We start from the raw sequence: 27,144 nt of genomic DNA, 5'->3' as shown, positions 1-27,144 counted from the left end.
ACGCTAATGGTAAAGAACTCACCTGCCAAAGTAGATGATGTAAGGGATGCAAGTTCGATCCCTGGGTGGGGAAGATCTCCTGGAGGAGGGGGCAGAAACCCACTCCAGTATTCTTGCCTGGAGAATCCCATGGACAGATGAACCTGGCAGGCTATAATCCATAGTGTTGCAAAGAATCGTGCATGACTGAAGCGACTTAACACACATGTAGGCACACATACATATATTTGCAATTGCAATGTATATTATATACAACTGCACATATATATTTTATACTATAATTATAATACATAATTTTTATTCATTTATAATATACAATAAATATTTGTATTTATTCACAATAAATAAAATGTATTATACTCTGCCTTTAAATAATACCATACTTCTTGAGGCACACAGTGTAAGAAACTTATGTTGTATTTCCATTTTCTTCTCTATGCTTTGGCTCATATTTTCATACATTTTATGTATAATCCCACAACACTCTGTTATTTTTGTTTTAAATAGGCAATTGTCCTTTAAAGAGTCTAACATTATATGAAAATGTGTTTACATTCTTCTAAATATTTACTTTTCCACTACAGTTTATCCTTTTATTTACATTCAATTTTCCTTTCTGACATTTTTCTTTTCAGATTGATAAAAGTTCTTTAACATTCTTTGGAATGTGTTTCTAATTCTCAGATTTCATTTATCTGAAATTTCTTTATTTTGCCTTCACTTTTGAAAGATGTGTAAAGTTCTAGTTACATGTAGTTATATATCCTTAATTCCTCTGGCTGCTTTCAAGTGTTTCTCTATATCTCTGGTTTTCAGCTGTCTGAATGTGACATTTCTGTATGTTATCATTTTTTGTATTTATCTTACTTGAGTTTGGCTGAGCTTCTTGAATCTCTGTGTTGTTATTCTTCAAATACAGAAAATGTTCAACCACTTAAAAATTATTTTCTGCCCCATTTCTCTTTCCCCACTAGGATTCCAACTACATAGACATCTGACCACTTGCTGTTAGCCCACAGGCTTCACAGGCACAGTTATCTTTCAATATGTTTTTTTCTCTGTGTGTTTAAATTTACATAATTCAATACAATTTACACATTTACATGTTTTCATATATACATGTGTATCTAATTTATGTAAATACTATATATAATGTACTATATAACAATATAATTTTATTAGCCAGTGTTCAAATTTATTGATTCTTTCTTTTGCAATGTTCAATCTGTTCTAAATTCCTATATAATAAATTTTTATTTCAGATGTTGTAGTTTTTCATTTCTAAAATTCTACATGTTTTTCTTTTATAGTTTGTATATCCCTGCTAATGTCCTGCATTTACTTACCCATTTCTATCTCTTTGTATATTATTTGAAATATTTGTAATAATTGTTTTAAAGTCCTTGTCAACTAATTGCTTCACCTGGGTTGTATTTTAGTCTACTTTTACTGACAGTTTTTTCTCTTGATTATGGTAAAATTTAACCAACTTTTTTTCAGGCCAAGTGAGAGCATACTGTATATTGTGGAGATGCATTGTAGAAAATTTGTATTGTGTTAACTTCTTCTAATCATATCGGCCTTTATTCTGACAGGCAGTTAAATTACTAGCTTATCAGCCTGATTTTATTGAAGCTTAGCTTTAATATTTGTTAAGGTGATTCTATTTTGATTTTTTTCCTTTATCCTAGGACATAGCTCTCATCCTGGGCTTACTTCTACTTAAGGTATATGTCAATGTTTCACCCACAGTAAACTGCCTACTGGATATAGCACTGTAAGAACAAAAAGAAAAGGATAAGGACCCATAAAAGGAGACTTTCATCCTATAGTGTCCTACCAGAACCCTTTACTGATGGCTTCTAACATTATGTAAGTTGGTGAAGAAAAAAATGTAAGGTTCAGTTACAGTATCATAATTCATGGCAAAGAATAATGGATTTTGATAACTGGCACAGATGGTGTAATACCTTCTTAATTGTCACAAAATAGAAAGGAAAGAAGTCACAGTAAGTTCATTTTCAATCTCCAGTCACTTGGTATAACCAAACTTCAATCTGCATCTCTTCTTCCTGGTAACACTGTTTTTGTTTTTTTTTTCTGTGATATTTTCTATGTACCAATATATCATCCCAAATTGGGAAGTGCATTTTTTCAGCTATTGCAACATCTGGGTTATATGCAGTTTTGTGAGAACATACTCAGAATTCAGTGAAACACCTGAGTTTCCACTGAGACTCTCTTATTTGGCAAGTCTTGAACTTTAAACTCTTCTCACCAGCATTCCAGCAACACCTTCCTGGAAAGTTTCACCAGCACCTTGGTGCACAGTATCCTAGTAGGTCTTGCTGACACCCCAATGAAAAGCCTACTAGATAGTCCCATCACCAGCATAGCAAGTTGCTTCTAGTACATTTTCCCAGAATCAAAATGGACAGTTACCTAGAGGATTTTGCTGTGATTCCAATGAGTGGTTTCTCCTCAGCAGCCATGGCCTGTGACAGCTCAGCAAACCTCTTACATTCAGTGTTTCACAGCCACGTACTTCCTGTGAAGATTGAATCTTAGTCCTGTTGTGAGCATTATTTCTTTCAGGTTTGTTCCTTCCTTAAGTACACTCCCTCAACCCTGCATACGCTTTTGCAGGATTCTCTAGGGTTCTCGTTATCCGTTCTTAGTAGTTAGTCCCCTTTTACAATTTATTAATGCTGTTCAAATTGCTGGTTTGTTTTCTGTCTCCTTAATGGACCCTGACATCTTTAAACAATCTCTATACAACATGAATTACAGTGCTTAAAAGAAACTTTTCAAATGGTATACAGTTCAATTCAACTCAATTGAGGGTTCCACAATCTACATTTGGTTCCTGGAATATCTACAAATGGAACAATAGCAAGAAATGTAGATTTAGTTAGAGCGAAGTTAAGGAAACATTGGAGATTCATCCTGAAACAAACACACTACTTCAAAAACAGAGTCTAGGAACTATAGCACAGGTGTCAATAAGTGATGCTCCTTTAATGACAAAACATTTCATCTGGAAAATGTAACTGAAAATAACATGAGGCCATTTAAAAATGGATAATATGAAACTCTGAATTTGTACCCTCTGCATGGACTTTCTATTTGGTTACTGATTTTTTTTTAACCTGTGAACATGGGTTCAAATACATCTTTCAAAGCCCCTTGCTCAAAGTACCTGTGTTTACCTCACATTCCCTCTTCCAAAACAATTCATTTTTCCCTCAGTCTTCAGTCTCACTGCTGCCCTTTCTTCATACTGGTTTCTAGTGGTCGTTTTTCATTGTCACAAGTGGAGACCAGGAGCCTGGAAAACTGTTAAGTACTGGATTTTGTTTTACTTGCTGAGTACTTGAAGCAAATGATTCCTCTTTCACTGCTGGGAGGTGCTGAAACTTGGGAGACTGGCTGCTATTTGCTCTTCTCGAAGCTTATTGACTGTCAGTTTCTCTGGGAACTGCCTGCTGTGGCTAGGGAATGTGAAATGGCTTCTGTAGTTCCTACCGAGAAAGTATTCATTTTCTTAGTGGTAAAGTGTTTCCCTCTGAAATCTCATTGAAAGATCATTGCTACTGGTTACTGCTCTTCTTGGGAAAGGGAGATTTCCTTTTAGCAGCTTATTAAATGAAGTAGATAAATGAGCTTATTTTATCATTAAAGGACTTCATAGGATTTGCAAATGCTTATTTATCCAAAGTGATACAAATTGTCAAGTTAACAAATATTCTGACTGATGAGCATATAAAATTATTTCATTCCACTCAATAGGTTTTAAGAAGTATCTAATATATGTTTAGAATCAAGTTAAAGCAGAAGTAGTCATAATAATTAAAAAAAAATTAAGGCCCCAGAGTCAAACCTCTGATATTTGAAGCTAATATTTCTACCATATATGTAATTTAGGAGGCCTTTCAAGGCCCCAAACTCTTAATCTATAAAAAGAGATGATATTTCCTGCCTCTTGGAATGAGTATGTAAGACATTTCATGTAGAGTTATTTATAATTGTTGTTGTTGTTCAATTGCTAAGTCATGTCTAATTCTTTGCAACCCCATGGACTTCAGCATGCCAGGCTTCCCTGTCCTTCACTATCTCTCAAAGTTTGCTCAGATTCATGTCCATTGAGTTGGTGATGCTATCTAAACATCTCATATGTTTTTAAATATTAGAAAACTATATAAAAATTTTCATATCCTCAAGAAGCTTGTATAAAACAAAAAATAAACAATAAAATACAGCATGTAACAAATTATCATGCCCTTTAAAATAAATTTTATAAATAATAGCACTACTAGCCCTAAACCTATATATATGTGTGTGTGTGTATGTATTTGTGTGTATGTGTATGTATGTGTATATATATATATATATTCATGCACGTGTTAGTCTATTAGTCATTCACTCGTGTCCAACTCTTTTTGACTCACGAACTATAGCCCAAGAGGTTCCTCTGTCCATGGAACTCTCCAGATAAGAATCCTGGAGTGGGCAGCCCTTCCCTTCTCCAGGGATCTTCCTGATTCAGGGACTGAATTTGGATCTCCTGCATTTCAGGCAGATTCTTTACTGTCTAACCCACCAGGGAAGCCCATATGTATGTGTGTACACACACACACACACACACACACACACACATAAAACTCTGAAAGTTATTAGTGCTGGCCCCCTAATATTTTTTCCCTCCTCATGAATATATAGTAGGATTGCTCTTCCTTCCCTCCTGGAAGTTAAATATGGCCATGTTTCACCCTCTGTAAGCAAAGTGGTGTGAATCACTTCCAGGCAGAAACTTAAAGAGCCAACTTACAGTTCTACATGCACGTTTTCTCTCTGTCTTGATAGCAGTGTTTTGGAAAGCAGTGGTTCCTGTGTTAACTAAGCCACATTAGGGGATGTTTGGTAAGGTCTGGAGACATTTTTTAGTTGGCATGACTGTGGAGGGTGTTACCTGCATCTAGTGAGTAGAAGCCACTTCTTCAATAAATATTTTACAGTGCACTGGAAACCCCTACCCTTCCCACTCTAAAACAATGAAAAATTTGGCAGTCCAAACTGTCAATAGTACCACCATTAAGAAATCCTAGCTTGGAATAAGGAAAATTTAGATGGTGGTTCCATATTGTCCAGAAATGGACAAGAAGCATAAGCAAGAAATAATCCTTAGCTATTTCGGACCACTAAAAGTTTCAAATTGTATGTTATCACAACACAGGCTAACTTTTCCTAGTTGACACATTTAATTTGCAATTTGAGTGAAAATTAGAACACAACGGGCTTCCTCAAGTGATATTTAAATAATTTCTCTGATATTTCTGGACTTAATATCCATGAATACATGACTGCTGGGATTAAAATTAAGGTTGAAATTTGTTTAGAATGGAAAATAAATTGATCAATTCAGATTTCAAGATAGTTTAGCTAGTTTTCAGAGTGAAATGATTGCTCATGAGAAGCATCTGGCTTTAATGCTTAATGTTCTTGCTCTAAGAAACACAACCATCCACTCAAAATGCTTGGGAGAAAAATAGATTATGAAATTTGCTTTAAAAATAAAACTGCAGGTTGCAATTGTGCTTGAAAAAAATAAACTGTACATCACTTTTAGTTAAATATTTTAATATTTCCTACTATTCTTTTCATGAAATAATTTAACATACCTATTGAAGCAATCACAAAAAAACTATTTTGATTTATACTTTTAGGAAATAAAAGAGAAAATAATAAAAAAAAAGTTATAAAGATGAGGTTTTTTTATAAGCAGCAGTTCTTTTGATGAAAAATACTACCTGTGATATCAGATCTAAAACATGCAATTTTAATGTTTTCAAAGTCACATATTTTCTCTCAAGACATTCATTTAATTTTTCATTTACTACTCTCCATAGTTAATATATTCACTTAATTTAAATAATTAAAATGTATCAAAAGATAAACAGTGAAAAGTTTCCCTCCCAGTTTGGCCATTACCTGTGACTCCATAGGTGCATGGCCTAGAACCACTCATGAATGACACCACCTGGAGTTGGACACACTGTCATACTATATCCAATCTCATCGTGCTAACCTCATTCATAGTAACCCTTTCATTAGTTTCATATGGTTATGCATATATTTATTCCCTTATATATTTGTTATATATAATAAATGCCAATGCATCCATATACGTATGGAAACAAATGCTGATTTACGTTTTCCTCACTTTTTACTATTTTTCTTATACTAAGCACATCCATAGGCTAGAAAATAATCTCCATGTCCATCCACAATAAAAAGTTCTCAAAAAAAAATCACATTGTTCCACATGCCTTAGATAAATAAGCTACTACCCAAAACCTCCCATTTTCAAATCTGCCATTCCTAGCAACATCCCTTAATTGAGTTTATTTCCACAACTTATCCTATTGACATAGTTGCCACACCTGCACATACTTCATATTCCCTCTCTTATACACTTGATAATCTAATGCCTAATAATGTGTCAATGACTGATAAACACTTTGAGTGTTACCCCTCAAAGAGAAATATATACTGTGACTTTATTTTAATTCTCACCAATACATTATGTGAGGTTAAGTTTTAAAATGTTTAAACTTTCATTTAAAAGAGACTTGAAAAATCCTGTTTTGGTTGATATCAGAATCAGAGTATTTAAATTTCCCCTTCTAGCTATGGGCTTCCCTGGTGGCTCAGAAGTAAAGAATCCACCTGCAATGCAGAAAACTCAGGTTTGATCCCTGGGTTAGGAAGATCCCCTGGAAAAGGGAATGGCTACCCTCTTCAGTATTCTTCCCTGGAGAATTCCATGGACAGAGGACCCTGATGGGCTATAGTCCAAGGGGTTGCAAAGAGTTGGACATGACTGAGCAACTAACACTTCTAGTTATCAATGGAAATGACCTTCAAAATATGGAAACAGAGGAAAATAAGCATTTCCATTAATCTTGGAAATGAAAATTTACCATCCATATACTAAGATGTCAAGGTATTTCTGAATTATGTAATGTAGATAGGCTCAGATTAAGAGCCATAGCGAGCCAACTGATTATCTATACTTTTGTAAAAGAGTTGTGCACACAGGAAATACATAAATAAGGCCCTAAGACTACAACAGATGAAAAGCTTCTGCATAGCAAAAGAAACAATCAGCAAAATGAAAAACAAAAGGAGAAAATATGTGCTAACCATATATCTGAGAGGATTTAATATCAAATATATAAGGAAATCATATAACTCAATAGCAAAAAAACCCAAAATAATTAAATTATGGGCAAATGACGTAGAGATTTTTTCGAAGAAGACATACATGAAAAGGTGTTCAACATCACTAATCACCAGGGAAATACAAACCAAAACTACAATGAGATATAACCTCACACTTGTTAAAATGTTTATTATCCGAAAGACAAGAGATAACAAGTATTGGTAAGAATGTGGAGAAAAGGAAATCCTTGTGCACTGTTAATGGATACAAATTGGTGCGGCAACTATAGAAAACAGCATGGCAATTCCTCAAAAATTAAAAGTAGAACTGCTGTATGATCCAGCAATTCCATTTCTAGGTGTATATCCAAAGGAAATAAAATCACTATCTTGAAGAGACATCTGCATTCCTACATTAATTTCTATATTATTCACAATAGCAGAGACATGAATCAATCTAAGTGTCTATCAAGGAATAAATGGATAGTGAAAATGTGATATGTATATATAAAGATTATTTTCATATATATATATATATACACACACATAAATATACATACACAGGCATATCATTTTGTCATGAAAAAAATCCTGCCACTTGCAACAACATGGTTGGACTTTGAGGGCATTATATTAAGTGAAATAAGTCAGATGGAGTGAGACAAGTACAGCATATTCTCAGCTGTATGTGGAATCTAATAAAACCAAACTCAGAAATAGAAAATAGAATAGTGGTTGCCCAGAGCTGAGGGTGGGGGAAATGGGGAAGAATTATTCAAAGGGAACAAACTGCAGCTATAAGATGAGTAAGTTCTGGGTATCTAATGGATAGCATAGTGACTATAATTAGCAATACTTTATCATATACTTCGAAATTGTTAGGAGAGTAATTCTTAAATGTTAAGACCACTAGAAAAGGTAATTATATATGGGTATAGAAATGTCAACTAACGTTATTATGGTAATCATTTCATAATATATACATATATCAAATCATCCCATTGCATACTTTAAATTTACTAATGTCATATGTCAATAATATCTAAATAAATCTGGGAAAAAAGGCCCTGACAAAAGGCAATAACATTTGATTTGCCATCAAAATAAAAAATAAGCTATCATTTCACTGAAACCAATGAAATGATACATAGTATGAGGAATAAGAAAAATTCCAAACTAAAGCATAATTTTTAAACTCTTTCTCTATGTAGCAGATTTCCTACAAGAAATTATGTTTTCAGAAAATAATTATTTTTCATCTTTGAAAGATTTAAATATACTGTAAAAAATTGTGTTTGAAAAATATATTTCAATTTCTTTCTTAATAATCATTTTTTTGTTTATTCAACAAACATACACACTCTATCCCCCATATTGCATATCTCAGTACAGAGAAAATATGATCTCATGAAGTCAATGAGACTTTTTTCTCCAAGTAATTTGAATTTTGAGCAGAATCATGTGGAACATGAACATAGTTGGAGCTAAGACATTTGATGACAGTTTCTGATGATAAATTTCTTGAATTTTTTAATGCTTAATGGTTTAGTTTCCCTTCTATTTCCCAAATTAAACCATGAACCTTCCAATGAGTACCTTTTCTGCTCATTGGATTTATGGTTTCTGTTCCTAAAACAACAAATAAGTTTCATTGCATTTTTAAATCACCCAAATCAAAACATATCCTTGATATTAGAGCAAGAAATCAAGAAAACGCAGTATGAGATCTATAAAAAATTCAACATGAGCAACATGAAATCAAAATTAAAAATATGATGTAGACAATGAAAAGCAAATCTATAACTGAAGAAAATCTATTTTGGAAAAAGGAAAAGCATTAGAATTCTTCCACATTTCTGAAGGTGACAAAGGAATAAAAATTAAATAATTGTTATAGAGAGAATGCTTGTGTTTTCCCCATCCCCAATTCGTATATTAAAGTCCTAACACCTATTAGGGCTAAATTTGGAGATGGGGCTTCTAAGAAAGTAAGTAATGTTAAATAGGGTCATAAGAGTGGAGTCCTAGTCCTTTAGCATTGTATCCTTATAAGAAGAGAAATAAGAGAACATTTTTTATCTCTTTCCCTGCACTCATGCACCAAGGAAAGGCCATGTGAAGACATATTCAGGAGGCTATCATCTGCAAGCCAAGAAGAGAGTCCTAACCTTCTGGGACCAAATTTGTTAGAACCTTGATCTTACACTAGCCTCCAGAACTGTGAGAATAATAAATCTCTGCTGTTTAAGTCACGCAGCCTGTGGCATTTTGTTATGTAAGCCTGAACAGGCTGATAAACATGATGAAAGAAATAAAAACTAGATCCAGGAAATTTAATCTACACGGGAAAAATAAAGAGCTTAAAGAATCCATGATAACATAGAGCAAATGAATCCAAATTAATAACTAAAGAAATATTACAAACGTTCTTAAGCTGAAAATGAACATTAGCTTGGATATTCAAAGGGTTCACTAAGTAACAAAAAATAAGTATATACATATATAAAAATAAATATCTTAAAGAATAAAGAACATCTCTGCAAATATCAAGAGAAAAAACTTAACTATAAAAATATTAAAAAAAATAAAATTGCCTTCAAGTATCTACCATACAATAATAAATGACAATAAGAATGAATTCATGTTTTCAGCATTTTGGATAAAAAGCACTGGTAATAAGGAAAGCTATATTACAGTTATCAAAATTTTTGTAGGGCAATATGCTAAATAAACTAGGTAAATATTAAAACTAAACACCTCAACATATTAATAGATTGACACAATCAAGATTTACTTCTCACTCACATCACAATTCACCTTGGTCTGAGGAAGAGCCCACCCTCTCTGCTGCATGCAATCATTCAGTGACACGAGTCCTTCCATGCTTAGCCCAGAAGAGACATATCACTCCCCCTCAAGCTGTGAACAAGAACGAGCGATATGGCCAGACCTCAAGGTAGGGGACTGGAAAATGCTTCTTGGCTGCATGCTCAGGTAAAGGAAACACATTTGAGAAACAATCTAACCAGCATTATCTAATAGAACTTTCTGTAATAATGGAAATGCCCTACTGTACTGGCTAATATGGTAGGCATAAACCAAATATGGAAGTGGTAAAGAATCTGTCTGCCAGTGCAGGAGACAGCAGGAGACGTGGGTTCAATCCCTGGGTCAGGAAGATCCCCTGGAGTAGGAAATGGCAACCTGCTCCAGTATACATGCCTAGAAAATTCCATTGACAGAGGAGCCTGGCAAGCTACAGTAGAAGGGGTTGCAAAGAGTCAGACACCACTGAGAACACAGACACACAGGCATATATGTTATTTAGCCCTTGAAATGCGGCTAGAGTGACAGAGAAAATGAATATTTGATTTTATTTATTAGTTTTAATTAATTTAAATGTAAATAAACACATGTGAGTGGTGGTTTTCATACTGGAGAATGTAGACCACATGCACAGGACAATAGACTATGTGTTCAAAGATGTTCATTAGGCACTATTGGTCTTAGTAAAAATTTGGAGACATGACAAATAACAACTATTTAGGAAGTTGTGATATGATCCCTTCAGCAAATAGTTAAATATTATCTGCTGAATATCAGTTCTGGGCCTGTGGAGGCTAGAAATTTAGATTTGGTAGGAACTATCGAGTATCAGAAAATACTGGCTTTTCTAAAACTTAGTGAGGTACTGCAAAAAGCAGTATCCTTTGGTGTAAGGCATCTGTTTTCTGTGGCTCAAACCAGAAACATCAGCATCACCTGGGAACACAGAAAAGGAAATTCTCCAGACCCACTGGGGACCTATTGTGGGGGTGGGGCGCAGCAATCTGTGTTCAATCAGCCGTCCGGGTAATACTGCCACATGCTAAATTTTGAGAATCACTGATCTAAAGCAAAAGTTCTCAACACTAGTTGCTCGTTACAATTATCAAGGGAACTTTTAAAAAACAGGGTTGCCATAGCTCCATCCTCAGAGATTTTTATTAGTTATGCCATAGAACCAAGGATTTGAAAAAGCTCTCTAGGTGATTCAAATGTACAAACAGAATTGAGAAGCAAAACTGAGGTGACCCAGACTGAAAGCAGTAAAGGAAATAGAACACAGTGTTAACACAAATGACTTTTTCTGCCTGTGGTCCACAACACAAAACTGCTGAAGGTCCATCATAACTTTGGATAAATATAATAGCACAATTTGCTTTTCTGTACCATTTTATGTGAGCAAAGATGAGCAACTAGGAATGCAAATAGAAGCAAGGACTGGGCTCCTGGTGGTGCCAGGAGACTGGTAAGTCTGAAGCCCCAGTCCAGCCAGCTACACAAGCCTCCTGACAAAGCCTCTGAGAAGCATCCTGGGAAGTGGCTCCCTGTGCCTCCCCTCACAGTCCAGTGCTGCTCACTGCTCTGAGGAGGAACCCAGGGCCTGAGCAGGACACAGTGTCATGGCAGTGGTCACAGGCACAAACTTAGGAGTCAAACTGTCTCCAGTTCTGCTACTGCCTCTCATTAGCTGTGCAACTTGGAAAAATAGAGGAACTCTTTTATGCCTCACTTTTCTTCTCTAAAATGGAGATAATACTATTGTACCTTCCGCACAGGGCTGCTCAGAAGAAAGAAAGAATAAATGAATGTATTGTTCAGACACTTAAGATAGCACTTGACACATATTGTTAGACTTAGAAGTAAGATTAAAAACAAAGCTCATGTCAGCTTGTTGCTAAGAAACAAAAAAATAGTTCAGTGTTAAATGATTATTAGTTAGACAATGGTTATTAGCTATAAAAATAATTGTACATACATTATATTTGATATGTAATCATATACATTTTTAACATATTGCAGGTTTTAATATATATGTGGGCATATGTATAGTCTCTAGACACCATTCTAAAAAATATCAATGAACGAAAGAGAAAATATAAGAGACACCACATTCTAGTATATTTGTAGCATGACAGAAAATGCACAACTAATATATCAGATAAATATAAGCACCATGATAAATAAAACAACATAAGAAATAGGAAATGATATTTGAGAAGTTACTTGAAAGAGATTAAGAAAGTCATGTTCATACCTGGGGTCAGAAAAATAGGACCTGAGGGAACAGCAATACAAAAGCCCTGGGAAATTACAATTTTAAGTGTTCAACAAACAGCAAAAAAAAAAAAAAAAAAAAAGGTATCATGGTATCATTAGAATGAACTGACTGAAGTACAGGTATTAGATAATGAGGCTTCAGAGATGGTCATGGCCAAGACATATAAAGTCTTGCAGGGTATGCCCAAGATTTCAAATTTTATTTTTAAACAATGAGAAGATAGAATTGTTTGAGCAGGCAAGTTTTCTTGATCTACGTACTGTACAGCTTCAAAGTCAAATCTACTCTAGCTGCCATGTAGTGAACTCATAATACTAGGTCAGGAGTAGAAGTGGCAGCAAGTTACAAAGCTATTGCACAATGAAGTTTGCCAACCAGCAAAAAGATTATACTAGCTTGAACCGAGATGATGAACCAAGATGATGGTATAGAAGTGGTGACAATTAGATCTGAATAAATGTGGATTTGTGGATATGATTTATGAGCATGTTTGGCCTGAAAAAATAGATGAATCATAGGGCCAGATTCTAAGACAGTGAGAAGACACAACCGTTTGGCCTTGTTAAATGTGAATTTCATGGAGGCTCCAAGGAGAATTTGGAAATGCAAGTCTGACGCTCAAGGGAAACGTGGGAGCTAAAGACATTAACTAGGCTTCACAAGTGTATATAAACCCATGAACATACATGAGGTCTCCTAGTAAGTGAGTGTAGATGGAGGGAAAAAAATTAAATTGTTTGGCATCCAACTAATTATTTAAGTGAAATATTTGCCACCCAGGCCTGACTGTAAGAAATCTCTGACTGAAGCAATTCCTGAAGCAATTCAGGATTTCCTAAACTTATGGAAATAGGAAAATAACTTTCAAGGTGTTAATTTCCAGAGATGAAAATCCTCCCAGTATCCCTTGGAAAAGTGATCATGGAGGACATTGGACCAGGAAGGCTCCATCTATCCACACTTATAGGAAGTATGGCTGCTCCTTTACAGAACTCACTCTTCAGCCAAGGGGAAAACAATTTAGAGGCCATTATCTCATAGAATAAAGCCTGTATCCTGGAACTCTGATCGTTGCATGCTGCTTTCCATTTTCCCTGTTTCTTAAAGGGAGGTGTTTGTTTTATCTTCTTGTTTTTATTTTAAAACACGTATGTGGAGGTGGCTTTATTTATATTTTAACCCATAAATGGACAGAACATGAAATGATATATCCAGACCTGATTGAAGGCACTGAACATAAACCGGAGGGTCTAAATGCAGTAGTAACTGAGTAAGATTTCAGGTAGTGTTCCGATGGAAAAGAATAAATTTGTTTTCAATTACACATGAACTAATTGCCTCATTTTATCATGGACAATGTTGAAAGTTTAGGTATTGGTAAATGGGTGCAGACATGTCTATCAAGGACAAAATTTTTATTTTTGACTTTTTAAGAATTTCTCTTTCCTCCCCTTGGCCAGCCTTTCCTTTTGGCAACAATAGCTTGAATCACTGTCCACCGTGATTTTGGAGCCCAATAAATATCTGTCATTGATTCCACTTTTTCCCTTTCTATTTGCCTGAAGTGATTGGACCAGATGCCATGATCTTAGTTCTTTTTTTGTTTTTTTATCTTAGTTCTTTTAATGTTGAGTTTTAAGCCAGCTTTTTCACTCTCTTTCACCCTCATCAAGAGTCTCTTTAGTTCCTCTTCACTTTCTGCCATTAGAGTAGTATCATCTGCAAATCTGAGGTTGTTGATATTTCCCCCAGCAATCTTGATTCCAGCTTGTGATTAGTTAAAGCTATGGTTTTCAGTAGTCATATATGGATGTGAGAGTTGGACCATAAAGAAGGCTGTGTGTGCTAAGTTGTTTCAGTTGTGTCCAATTCTTTGTAACCATTTGGACTGTAGTACATGAGGCTCTTCTGTCTGTGAGGATTCTCCAGGCAAGAATACTAGAGTGGGTTGCCATGTCCTCCTCCAGGGGATCTTCCCAACCCAGGAATTGAACCTGCATCTCCTGCATTGGCAGCAGATTCTTTACCACTAGTGCCACATAAAGAAGGCTGAGCACCAAAGAATTGATGCTTTTGAACTATGATGTTGGAGAATTCTTGAGAGTCCCTTGGATAGCAAGGAGATCCAAACAGTCAATTCTACAGGAAGTCAATCCTGAATATTCATTGGAAGGACTGATGCTGAAGCTGAAGCTCCGATAGTTTGGCCACTGATGCGGAGAGCCAACTCATTGGAAAAGACCCTAATTCTGGGAAAAATTGAAGGCAAGAGGAGAAGGGGGAGACAGAGGATGAGATGGTTGGATAGCATCACTGACTCAATGAACATGAGTCTGAGCAAATTCAGGGAGGCAGTGATGGGCAGGGAAGTCTGGCCCACTGCAATACATGGAGCCACAAAGAGTTGGGCATGACTTAGGGACTAAACAACTACACCTTCAATTCAAAGAGATTCAATAACACATCATCCAGGTTTAAAAGGTAGGAATACGATACAGGCCTAGAGTCTTGCTGTCAGTTCCCTTGTCCACAATGATTGGTCCAAGCCTGTTATATGATCTAATATAGTCTAAACAAATTCCTGCCCTGATTTTTTTGTTTAAAGATAAAGTAATGATCCTTCCACTTCAGGTTGTAGAGTTTGAAGGACGTGAATTGGTGGCTATTAGGAGCCATTGTCTCCACCTTATATGTGAAAAAGCTGTCTGGTATAAAGGAAAATGAAGCCAAGCCCATATGAGATGAAGCTGGAAAGAGTCCCAACAGTTTCAGACCTCTGATTTTGGAGTCTGACCCCCCACCTCCCCCAGATCTATTCTCAGTCCTGAAGTTCTCTCTTTGGTTCTTTGACCTTCAGTTTTAACACCTGATCTCAAGGACTGAAGAGGTGAGACAGAGAGACAGGATGACACCTTGATTTGGAATATAAAGACCTTGATTTTATACTAAATCATATTTTCCAACCAGCTGCCCCTGTGCCAGTGGGTTACATGAGGTTAAACAATGTACTACCAAAATTACTTATTGGTCATTTAGTTTAAAAAACAGTTAAACAAAGTTTAAATAAACAAGTTTTTTTCCCCTGCAACATTTCTCAAAGTTTCTGATTGCATTGTAATTCTTTGCTGTGGTGTGGAGTAACCACAGTACCATCTATTCAAAGAAAACCATATCATTTATTAATATCTTCTCCACCAAACACAGTTTGGGAAATACTGGACTAGTCTTATGTTGTAGATAGAGAAAATTGTCCTCCTTAGGAATCTTATTCTTATCTTATTTGCCCTGATTTAAAGTCTTAGAAAGAAAGAAGAATGGCCAGAAGGAAAATACCATTTTTCCCCTGTGCAAAAACAGTCCCAGATAAGGATGTGAGCCAGTTCAGCCTAGATGCCCAACATCCAGACTGTTAAATGGAATCACAGAAAAGCAAAGCCCTAAGCCAAACAAATAAATCTTTAGCGATGGAGCCCCAGTGATTTTGACAGGCAAATCTGGGAGTATTTATGAATAAAAGAAATTTTCTAGTTTCAAAAATGACTGATATGGCTACATTCAGCCATCTATGTGTCCTAATTGATATACATCAACTCTCTGATAAGTAGAAGTTTATTCAAGCTGTTTTAGGTGTTAAGGATCTCTTGATTGCTAGACAGTTATGAAATGACAGTGATTTTTTTGAGAATTGTGATATCTTAACTTCTAGATTAATCCTGAAATATAAAGGAATCATTTTCAGTTCAAAGATAAGCTGAAAAGAGATTAAATCCTCTGCTCTCAACTATAAGGTTTAGTATTAGCCTGAAAGCATGAAGATAGGCTAACAGCCTTGAAAATCCTTGTAATCAGTCTTCTCCTAAGATAAAATGCACTGGTATTTTGCTAGTTATTGATATTCAGGCCATTTCTTTATTTTACTTCAGCTCTGCCCAGTTTTTTAAAGTGACAGATTTTGAGAAGGGGAGAAAAAAATGAGATATACACTTAGAACTTATAACTGAATAAACTAAATTTGCTCTAAGATTCCAACCAACAAAACTCATACAGGAGAAATGCCAGTAACTCTGGTGGAAATAAACCTAGAAATTATATGTTTGTATATGACTGATATGTATAGGAACACACACACACACACACACAAAGAAACAAAGTTTCACCTTGGAATATCTCAGGGAAGTTGGGCTGTAACATCCAAGTTCAAAAAGTAGAAATCAAATAAAATATTTAGAAAAAATATATCTAATTAAGAGAAAGGTAATAGCAGAAGACAGGAAAATAATGACAAATAAAGCCTCAAGTTTATAGTGTTTTAAAGTACTATGCAGGTAAATCACAAAATTGGATAAGTATCACTCATCAGGGTTTACCATAGCCCAGAAAAATATACTTCAAAATTGTGTACTCTATTAGAACAAAGTCCATGCATAACAAAGCATCTTTGGATTACCACAATGACTTCTCACATTAAATGAGAGGTGGAGTAATTTGAATAGAAGATAAAAAGCAATTTAGTGATTGGTAATCCCTGTTTCTTATAGTAATGTAGTGTATTTCCCAGGCCACTTTAGTCCAGGGTATAAAATGGTGACATATTACTGGTAAATTTCACTTATTCTTATTCTGACCTACAGTGTATCCAATTCTTGACAGAATCTTTTCTTTTTATACTGAGAATGCCTCAACAACTTTCTTTACATGCTTGTGAGCAATTCCACTCATACCATGTGAGACCATCATTTGTATGTTATTTGCTTGGATTTACATATGCCTGGAGTCCTGACTAGGGTCAATAACTCCCTCTCTGCTGAAAGGCAGAAAACACTTCACCACTCTTAGTTTGTGCTTCATAGAAGCAGAGACTGAGTTTAGGATTCTTCTTTGAGTGATATTTTAAGAAAGTGCTTTTATAAGAATCAAGATGAGTGAAGCAGGAAAGAGCAGGAGGAAAAGCTAAGCAAGGCTGTGTCTCAGCTAGAGACTAGGTTTCTTCCAATTCCACGCTGAAGTTCTGAAGTTTAAATGGCACCATTAATGTAGCCCAAACTTAAAGCAAGAAGCTATCTTTTTAAACACCCACAGTCATTGGACAAGGTCTACTTACATGAGATCGGAGTCAGCGGGGAGAAAGGCAGAGCTATGGGTTGCTATGAGCTTCCCTGGTGGCTCAGATGGTAAAGCGTCTCTCTGCCATGCGGGAGACCTGGGTTCGATCCCTGGGTTGGGAAGATCTCCTGGAGAAGGAAATGGCAACCCACTCCAGTATTCTTGCCTGGAGAATCCCATGGACGGAGGAGCCTGGTAGGCTACAGTCCATGGGGTCGCACAGAGTCGGACACGACTGAAGCGATTTCACTTTCACTTTCACTTTCATGTGTTGTTATTAGTCAACATTCAGAATAACAGGAAGAAGGGTGTATGAGATAGCAAAGGAATTCAAGTGAGGCACCAATAACACCCTTTGCTTACATAGCATTGTTGCCATTTTGAGCACATGCTCCCACTTCTGCTGTATCACGACTCCCGCAAGGTATTGTCTAATCTGTGAAACCTCCATCTCTTCCTCGGGATCTGCCTCACGCAAACACTGCTGACTTCTCACTAGATACCATAACTTTTTAAGGAATAACTGATTCTTCTGACAAGTACTTAATTCCCCACTGCCAGTAGTATTGATATATGGGAGACCTAGAGAACCCAAAGCTCTATCATCTTTGGCTACACAGAAGAAAATGTCTCTTCCCTTTTTATGTCACGTTTTCATGGAGAAGAATTTAACATGGCCATGATCTTCAATGTTTTGCATTATTTACTCCGAGTTCTCTTGACTTAGGACTTTAGACATGAGCTCACACAAGGCAGGATGGAGGTTAATTTATAGACACTGTTCCTCTCAATCATTCCTCCTATTTGAGAACCAAGGTTGATTTTTCTTCTCTCTTAGGAGTCGTTCTTTCCTAGAAGGCTTCTCTGTCTCTTATACAAATATATTTCTGGAGGCCCTACCTGCCCAGTCTATCTGTCTGATATTTCCAGATATATCTGAATCCAAAAAGGAAATAGACTTAAACCAAAAGAGGATACACAATAATTTTGTGGATAATTATATATACTTCAATATTTCTAAGTCTAATAGATTTGCCTGCCTCACCAAGTCTAATCAGAGATCCAGTGAAGGCTGAGTTTACACTCTGAACCTTCATGAATCCTCCAAGGTGTATCCATTCCATGAGGTCTTCCTGGAGACTACAATCAAGGTTTCCCCTCAAGGTATTGTAAGTATTTCTCTTGCAGTATTGTCTTTTTTTCCCTAAAACAAATATGTTTCTTACTCTCTTTTTTTTTCTCTTTCCATTCTATTCATATGAACTACATTTTTTCATTTTTATTTGACTTTATAATAGATGCAGATTATAAACAGCAGCAATGATTCAGAAGCTCCTGAAAACAAAATATAAAGGTTGTAAAACACATGCTGCATATGTTATAAACATTTGTTTCATAATTTTGTCTGTAACGATCTGAAGTGCTTGAATCATGCTTAAGTTTGATAGGATTCAATAGTTTCAAAATTAGTTTTTTGTTCTGCTGTCAAATGTTAGATCTCATTGCCTTAACTTTTACATATTTAATTTAATAAAGATTAAAGCAATAATATAAATCAAGTAATAAATACAAATACTCCCTGGAAAACAGGAATAATTTTTTTTTTAGATGGTCCTAGGGTATACGACTTCCTGTAATTTGTTTTCAAATGCACAAAGAGTACACTTTGGTAGGCAACAAAAGAAACATATTTTTTCCTATTAAATCTTTGGTTTTTAACCTCATGACATACAGTATTCTTGTGACTGAAAAATTATTAAGTCTATAAAAAAGAAAGAAAACAAGCTTAAATAATTTGGACTCACATTTCATCTCTCGATAATTCATTTAAAAAGATGAGAATGTATTTTTCTATAGAAGTTTGTCATGAGTATTCCTGTCTGCAAATAGATGGGAGGATTCACGCTATTTTAGCATTTGTTTGTAGTCAAGAAACCTGAGTTCTATTTACAACTCTGATTGACATTATCAGCTAAAATCAAACATTTCACTGATTCTTCCTGGAGTTTCTATACCAGTACTATCAAATAATAATTTGTGAGCTTAATTAAAAGGATGACAGAATGTTCTTGAAGTACTCTAGCAATGAAGAATGTATCAGCATTTCCAGAGACTGTTCAGCAGCATTGTAGTACCAAGCATATATTGCATAGTCAGACTGCCAAGTTTAAATGACAGCAACACCTATACAACTTTGAGTGAGTTATTCATCATTTTTTGGCCACAGTTTTTTCACTTGTAAAATAGGGATATTAATAGCAGTCATCATATAGATTGGTTCTGAGGATGCAAGCTATCAATATCTATAAAGTTCTCAGAAAAGTAGCTGACACATAGTAAATGGAATGTTGGTTTAGCAAATATTATTCAGGTAACTATCACAAAATTTAATATTGCTTAATTTGTATGCAGTTAGGGAAGGAGTCTAAGATAATAAGGAAACAAATTATGATCACTTAAAATAATACATAAAATGACATTCAGCAAAAGCAGAAACAAAACAATAAATTATTTTTGTCATCTATCAAGCCACAAGTATAGATTTTCTATCTTTACAGTGGAAAAAAATGGTGAACACAAAGATTGTGACTTACCTTAGATTTTTAAACAGATTAGCTAAAATGATGAAAACCAAATCAATACACCTGATTTTCAGATTAACATCATTTAACTTTAAAAACACCACAGGATTCTCACAACTTCTTAAATAATTTCAAAACAGATAACAGAAAAATTCAGAATTTTAGAGATGGAAAAGTCTGAAATTTCTTTGGCAGCATTGTGTAGAGTTTAAGATTAACTTTCCCGTCCCGCTAGTACCTAAGTATGTCAATATGACTTAATTATGACAATTAAAATCTAAGCATCAGTGCTGTATGAGACCTCTAAGATGCCTGCTTAAGGACTCTTTATCGTCATTTCCTATTTCTAGGAAATAGGGAGCTCCAACAGCCAACTTTGGCAATGAGGCAATCTTAGGAATGGAGGCCATGTGCTGAGGCTGGCAGAACTGAACATTAGATTGAGACTGGGGCCCTGATGGCTGTAGAAACACTAAGTCAGCTTTGAAAATCACCTACCTTCTGTCTTTAATTTTGAGAGAGAAATAAAACTGGGCATTATTTAAGTCAGTGTTACTTTTATCCTTTCTTTTATATGCAACTAAAGATGAACTTCCTAGGTTGGTAGGTGCCCAATTTGCCACTGGAAATCAGTGGAGAAATAATTTCAGAAAGAATGAAGGGATGGAGCCAAAGCAAAAACAATACCCAATTGTGGATGGGACTGGTGATAGAAGCAAGGTCCAATGCTGTAAAGAGCAATATTGCATAGGAACCTGGAATGTTAGGTCCATGAATCAAGGCAAATTGGAAGTGGTCAAACAGGAGATGGCAAGAGTGGATGTCAATATTCTAGGAATCAGCAAACTAAGATGGACTGGAATGGCTTAATTTAACTCAGATGACCATTGTATCTACTACTGTGGGCAAGAATGCCTTAGAAGAAATGGAATAGCCATCATAGTCAACAAAAGAGTCTGAAATGAAGTATTTGGATGCCATCCCAAAAACGACAGCATGATCTCTGTTCATTTCCAAGGCAAACCATTCAATATTACAGTTATCCAAGTCTATGCCCCGACCAGTAACACTGAAGAAACTGAAGTTGTATGGTTCTACAAAGACCTACAAGACCTTCTAGAACTAAAACCCCCAAAAGATGTCGTTTTCATTTATAGGGGATTGGAATGCAAAAATAGGAAGTCAAGAAACACCTGGAGTAACAGGCAAATTTGGCCTTGGAGTACAGAATGAAGCAGGGCAAAGGCTAATAGAGTTTTGCCAAGAGAATGCACTGGTCATAGCAAACACGCTCTTCCAACAACACAAGAGAAGACTCTACACATGGACATCACCAGATGGTCAATACCAAAATCAGATTGATTATATTCTTTGCAGCCAAAGATGGAGAAGTTCTATACATTCAACAAAAACAAGACCAGGAGCTAACTGTGGCTCAGATCATGAACTCCTTATTGCCAAATTCAGACTGAAATTGAAGAAAGTGGGGAAAACCACTAGATCATTCACAGATGACCTAAATCAAGTCCCTTATGACTATACAGTGGAAGTGAAAAACAGATTTAAGGGACTAGATCTGATAGCCAGAGTGCCTGATGAACTATGAATGGAGGTTTATGACATTGTACAGGAGACAGGAATCAAGACCATCCCCAAGAAAAAGAAAGGCAAAAAAGCGAAATGGCTATCTGAGGAGGCCTTACGAATAGCTGTGAAAAGAAGAGAAGCAAAAAGCAAAGGAGAAAAGGAAAGATATACCCATTTGAATGTAGAGTTCCTAAGAATAGCAAGGAGAGATAAGAAAGACTTCCTCAGCGATCAATGCAAAGAAATAGAGGAAAACAATAGAATGGGAAAGACTGGAGATCTCTTCAAGAAAATTAGAGATACCAAGGGAATATTTCGTGCAAAGATGGGCTCAAAAAAGGATAGAAATGGTATGGACCTAACAGAAGCAGAAGATAGTAAGAAGAGGTTGCAAGTATACACAGAAGAACTGTACAAAAAAGATCTTCACGACCTAGATAATCATGATGGTGTGATCACTCACACTCACTTAGAGCCAGACATCCTGGAATGTGAAGTCAAGTGGGCCGTAGGAAGCATCACTATGAACAAGGCTAATGTAGGTGGTGGAATTCCAGTTGAGCGATTTCAAATCCTAAAAGATGATGCTGTGAGATCCAACCAGTGCAACCTAAAGGAAATCAGTCCTGGGTGTTCATTGGAAGGATTGATGTTGAATCTGAAACTCCAATACTTTGGCCACCTCATGCAAAGAGTTGACTCATTGGAAAAGACCCTGATGATGGGAAAGATTGAAGGCAGGAGGAGAAGGGGATGACAGAGGATGAGATGGTTGGATGGCATCACAGATTCAATGGACATGAATTTGGGTAAACTCTGGGACTTGGTGATGGACAGGGAGGCCTGGCGTGCTGTGGTTCATGGGGTCACAAAGAGTTGGACACAACTGAGCAACTGAATTGAACTGAAATCTAATGTTAAATGAAGCCTGTGTGTTAGTCGCTCAACCATGTCCAACTCTTTGTGACCCCATGAACTTTAACTCCCAAGGCTCCTCTATCCATGGAATTCTCCAGGCAAGAATACTGGAGTGGGTAGCCATTCTCATCTCCAGGGGATATTCTCAACCCAGGAATCGAATCTGGGTCTTTTGCATTGTAGCCAGATTCTTTACCACCTGAGCCCTGAGAGAAGCCCTAAATGAAGCTTACTCCCACAGAAAGGACATCAACCACTTCGCCTCTTTACTCAGTTTATTGTGGAAAGATCTGAGACTCATGTTACATGGAAGGTATAGACAAAGGAAAATGAAATAAAGCAGGCATTATCCCATTACTTTGGTATGAAAAAGAAAGTACCTTGGTAAAAAGAAGTACTCTAGTGATTAGTTCAAGTTCCCAAATTCTCCACATTGGAATTTAGGACAATATATTAGAAAACTTTTGGTTTTATTCACTTTCTTTCTGGGAATGGGTGGCAGAACTTGATAGATCTGGCTTCTAATCCATAAGGTCATTTAACATCCTTGATGCCTCTTTTGCTCTTAATAACTCACCAGGACTCCTTACCTGAAGCTGATTAGAGCTCTGGCACCTGATGATCGGGGAGTATCTCTAAAGATGTTCACCTACTGAAGACACTGCTGCCCCTTTAGCCATGACGATTGATCAAAAAATACTCCTTGAAGATGCCAATTTGTTATGTGTTATCAGAAAAACTACTTTTAAGTATATATTAGAGTGAAGTTTTAAATAATTCAGTTGACCAAAAAGTTTGAGGGTATTTGTCTGACTAAACGGTCTTATGTAATTATTATCATGCAAAATAATTTGCCACCAAGTATACTAGCTGAGTTACCAGGGAAGCCAAAGACTTGTGGAATGTGTATGACTTCAACCCCATGGACCATACAGTCCATGGAATTCTCCAGGCCAGAATACTGGAGTAGGTAGCCTTTCCCTTCTCCAGGGGATCTTCCCTGGCTTATGGGATCCCAAGCCAGGTCTCCCATATTGCAGGCAGATTCTTTATCAGCTGAGCCCCCAGGGAAACACAGTGCAACTGGTTAGCATTTTTGGCTGTTAACTGAAAGGTTGGTGGTTCGTGCCCACCTAGGGATGTGTATCATTCTTTCTTAGGCTTCCTTTCTGGCTCAGCTGGTAAAGAATCCACCTGCAATGTGGGAGACCTGGGTTAGATCCTTGGGTTGGGAAGATCCCCTGCAGAAGGGAAAGGGTACCTACTCCAGTATTCTGACCTGGAGAATTCCATGGACTGTATAGCCTATGGGGTCACAAAGAGTCGGACATGGTTGAGTAGCTTTCACTTCACTTCAAGTGTACTAGTAATGGACAGAATCTCAAAGAGCCAGTGATTATAACAAGGAGTAGTTGCTTATTCAGTAACCAGAACTTTACTTATTTTCTCCACTAAACAAGATTCACCTAGAGTATGTGTTCCAGATAGTTAATTTCCAAAACGTGTATGGGAATGATAGGTCTGTTAGGTAGTTAATATAGGAAAAAAGAGTCCAAAATGGTGGTGCTAAAAGATAAGGAAGGGGAAAGCCTGGAAAAATAGAACAAAGGAAGATCTGAGGACTGGAGTGAGGACCTCAGGTAAAACAAACAACACTCCTGGCTAGCCCAATTTAGATAGGGCAGGCCCAGGAGGAGGAGAAAAAACATAAAAAGAGGAGCCAAAGGACTGGGGGATCTCTCTTCTCTTTGCGTCTTTTGGATCAGCATGCCCTCACGCCTCGAGAATGTAGTTTCCTTCATTTTCTAAATAAAACTGAACTGTAACATGGAGCTGTAACACTGGTCCATAACTTCAAATTTTTGTTGTGTGAGACAGAACTGAGGAAATTACACACTCCCCTGACAGGTCTAATAAAAATGAATAACATTATTAGGTAAGAAAATCTGGAACAGGTATAGCTTGCCCATTCTCTAAAAACATTGATTTGAAATGTTGCCAATACTGATGCATTTGCTGTACAGTTGGTCTATTCCTTATCAGAAATAGTATTTCTTATAGTTTTTGTGGTGACCCAAAGATGAAAGAGCAGATAAAACCAAGGAGGGTCTTGGAATGCAGGAATGGAAAAACCAGACCCTTATCATCCTTCCCTCCCCCAAGTTGTAACTATTAATGGATTTCAGGTCCTCCTGAGCAGTATAACCTGTCTCCCTTCCTACCCCATAGGGAGAAGATATTTGCCTTACTCTTCCCCCACCCAGTATATGTGCCTCATCCAATCAGCAAATGACCCACAAGACCCCTATCCTGCTCCTTGTACCCTGGGTATAAAAGTGGATTAAGGACCCCTGCTCAATGTCAGGTCTCCCTTGAGTTGACCCACTCTTCTAACAGCGTCTCCCACTTTAATAAACTTTATTTCGTTCTCATTCTGTCTCATATCTGGAAATTCTTTTCTAACCCATGCCTGGACCATGACAGTTTTATTTAGCAATAATTAACACTATGAGATTCAGAAAATCTATCAATGTGTGGATCTTCTGTCAAACAAAAGGCTGTTTTATTTTTGCTTCCTTTTCCTAGAGAAAGAAATGATGGAAGCTGGAGATGTAGTGTTACTTCAGAGAAAGTAATTAACCACTCAATGTTCATAACCCAGTTGGTTATATAAGTACTCAGTAGGCTTAAAGTGATATAGAAATAACCCAGCTAAGAAATAATCTGTAAAACAGTGGGTCAAACTTTAGGAGAAACTCAAATTCTAATACAAATGACCAGGAAATAGTCTCAAGGGAGGATAACTTAACTCGTTTGCATGTCTAAAGCTGAAAGAAGGTATTACCTCTAGGGAGGTACCTCACAGGGAGATGGTTTGTCAAGCAAACCTTTCTGAAAAAGGCCAGTTTAAAGAAACAAAAGTTGGCATATTTATGCAAAATTTCACAAGAAAAATAGAAACTAAATTTGATTAGAGAAAAGAGTTTATTCTAGTCAATAAAGTGCATGCTCAAAAAAAAAAAGTTTTCATCTTATTTTATTTAAAACTCAAAGTCCAAAGAAATAGCAAGTTAATATTACTAAAAGAAAAAGGTGGGTGGGAGAAAGGCAGCCTTTAACTTAATCTAAAAGAACACACTACTACTTAGAATCATCATGGCTGAGATAACCATCCACATTAAAAGAAACTAAGGGCAAAAAATGACTAAATATATTTAAAAAAAGAGAAGTTTAACAGGCTGAGAATAAGTATCTAACCACTAAAACCAGTAACTGAAGGTAGAATATACTATATTTTCGAAACTATTTTATCAGAATCTGTCTTTACCAAATCCCATTTTTACATCTGGCCTGAATGGGGAGGGGAGGAGAGATGTAATTGAAAGGATTATGAATGGAGTGTCTTATACATAAGAACAGCTTCTCACCCTCAAGCATATTGGGTCTGTTAGGTAGTTAAAATAGGAAAAAGGAGTCCAGAATGGCAGTGGCTAAAAGACAAAAAGGGAAAAGTCCACAAAAATGGAACAAAGGAAGGTCCAGGACTGGAGAAAGGACCTCAGGTGAAACAAACAGCCCTCCAGGCTAGCCCAATTTACATAGCTCAGGCTCAGGGGGAGGAGAAAAAATGTATAAAATGAGGAGCCAAAATTGAGCCTCTGTCCTTTCTTCTCTTTGGGTCTTTTGAGTCAGCCTGCCCTCATGCCTGGAGGATGTATTTCTCTTTGCTTGCCAAATAAAACTGAGCTATAACACTGGTCCATCCATTGCTTCAAATTTTTGCTATGGCAAAACAGAACTGAGGAAATTACAAACACCCCTGACAAGTCCAAATTCATGTATTAGAGTGTTAGAACATGAGAAACAGAGAATCCATTCCAAATAAACTCTAGGGAATTATTGAGGATAACAGTTCATAGCAAGGGTGGAATTTTCCTCATGCTTATTATGTAAGTATATCACTGTTACTTTAGCAGCTTCTCAAGTATTCTGGTAGTGAGATGATGTATAAGTAGTGTAATCTTCAGATCTCATTATAAATATCTTAATTGTCATATTAATTGATTGATTAATGTTTAATTATGAGTTTAGGTAGCATAGGATCCACACTAACTGAAAGTCACTGGTGGGTGGAGTCTCACTCTATCTTCTTCTAGCTATGGTAAGAAGAATAGTAGCTGGAACATGTGAATATGTAACTTTACACAGCAAAAGGGACATCACAGATATGAGTATCCTGAATTAAGCAGGTGGACCCAATCAAATTGCATATGGTGGTGGTTTAGTCACTAAGTCGTGTCCGACTCTTATGACCCCATGCCAGGCTTCTCTGTCCATGGAATTCTCCAGGCAAGAACACTGGAGTGGGTTGCCATTTCCTTCTCCAGGGGATCTTCTCAACCCAGGGATTGAACCCAGGTCTCCTGCACTGGAGGCAGATTCTTTACCAACTGAGCTATGAGGGAATTTCACTCATGCAATCAAATTGCATGAGTCCTTAAAAATGAAGAACATTTCTGGACTCAGCAAGATGAGATAGAAGAAAGAAGAGATATTCAAAGAGAGGGACTCAGTCTATCATAGGTGCTTTGAAGATGGAGGAGCCAAAGAATGCAGGAGGACTCTAGA

The sequence above is a fragment of the Giraffa tippelskirchi genome, chromosome 1, assembly GCF_054371585.1.
Source record: "Giraffa tippelskirchi isolate mGirTip1 chromosome 1, T2T-mGirTip1v1.2.pri, whole genome shotgun sequence".
In the NCBI taxonomy this organism is placed as follows: domain Eukaryota; kingdom Metazoa; phylum Chordata; class Mammalia; order Artiodactyla; family Giraffidae; genus Giraffa; species Giraffa tippelskirchi.
Note: the sequence above shows the minus strand (reverse complement) of the source record.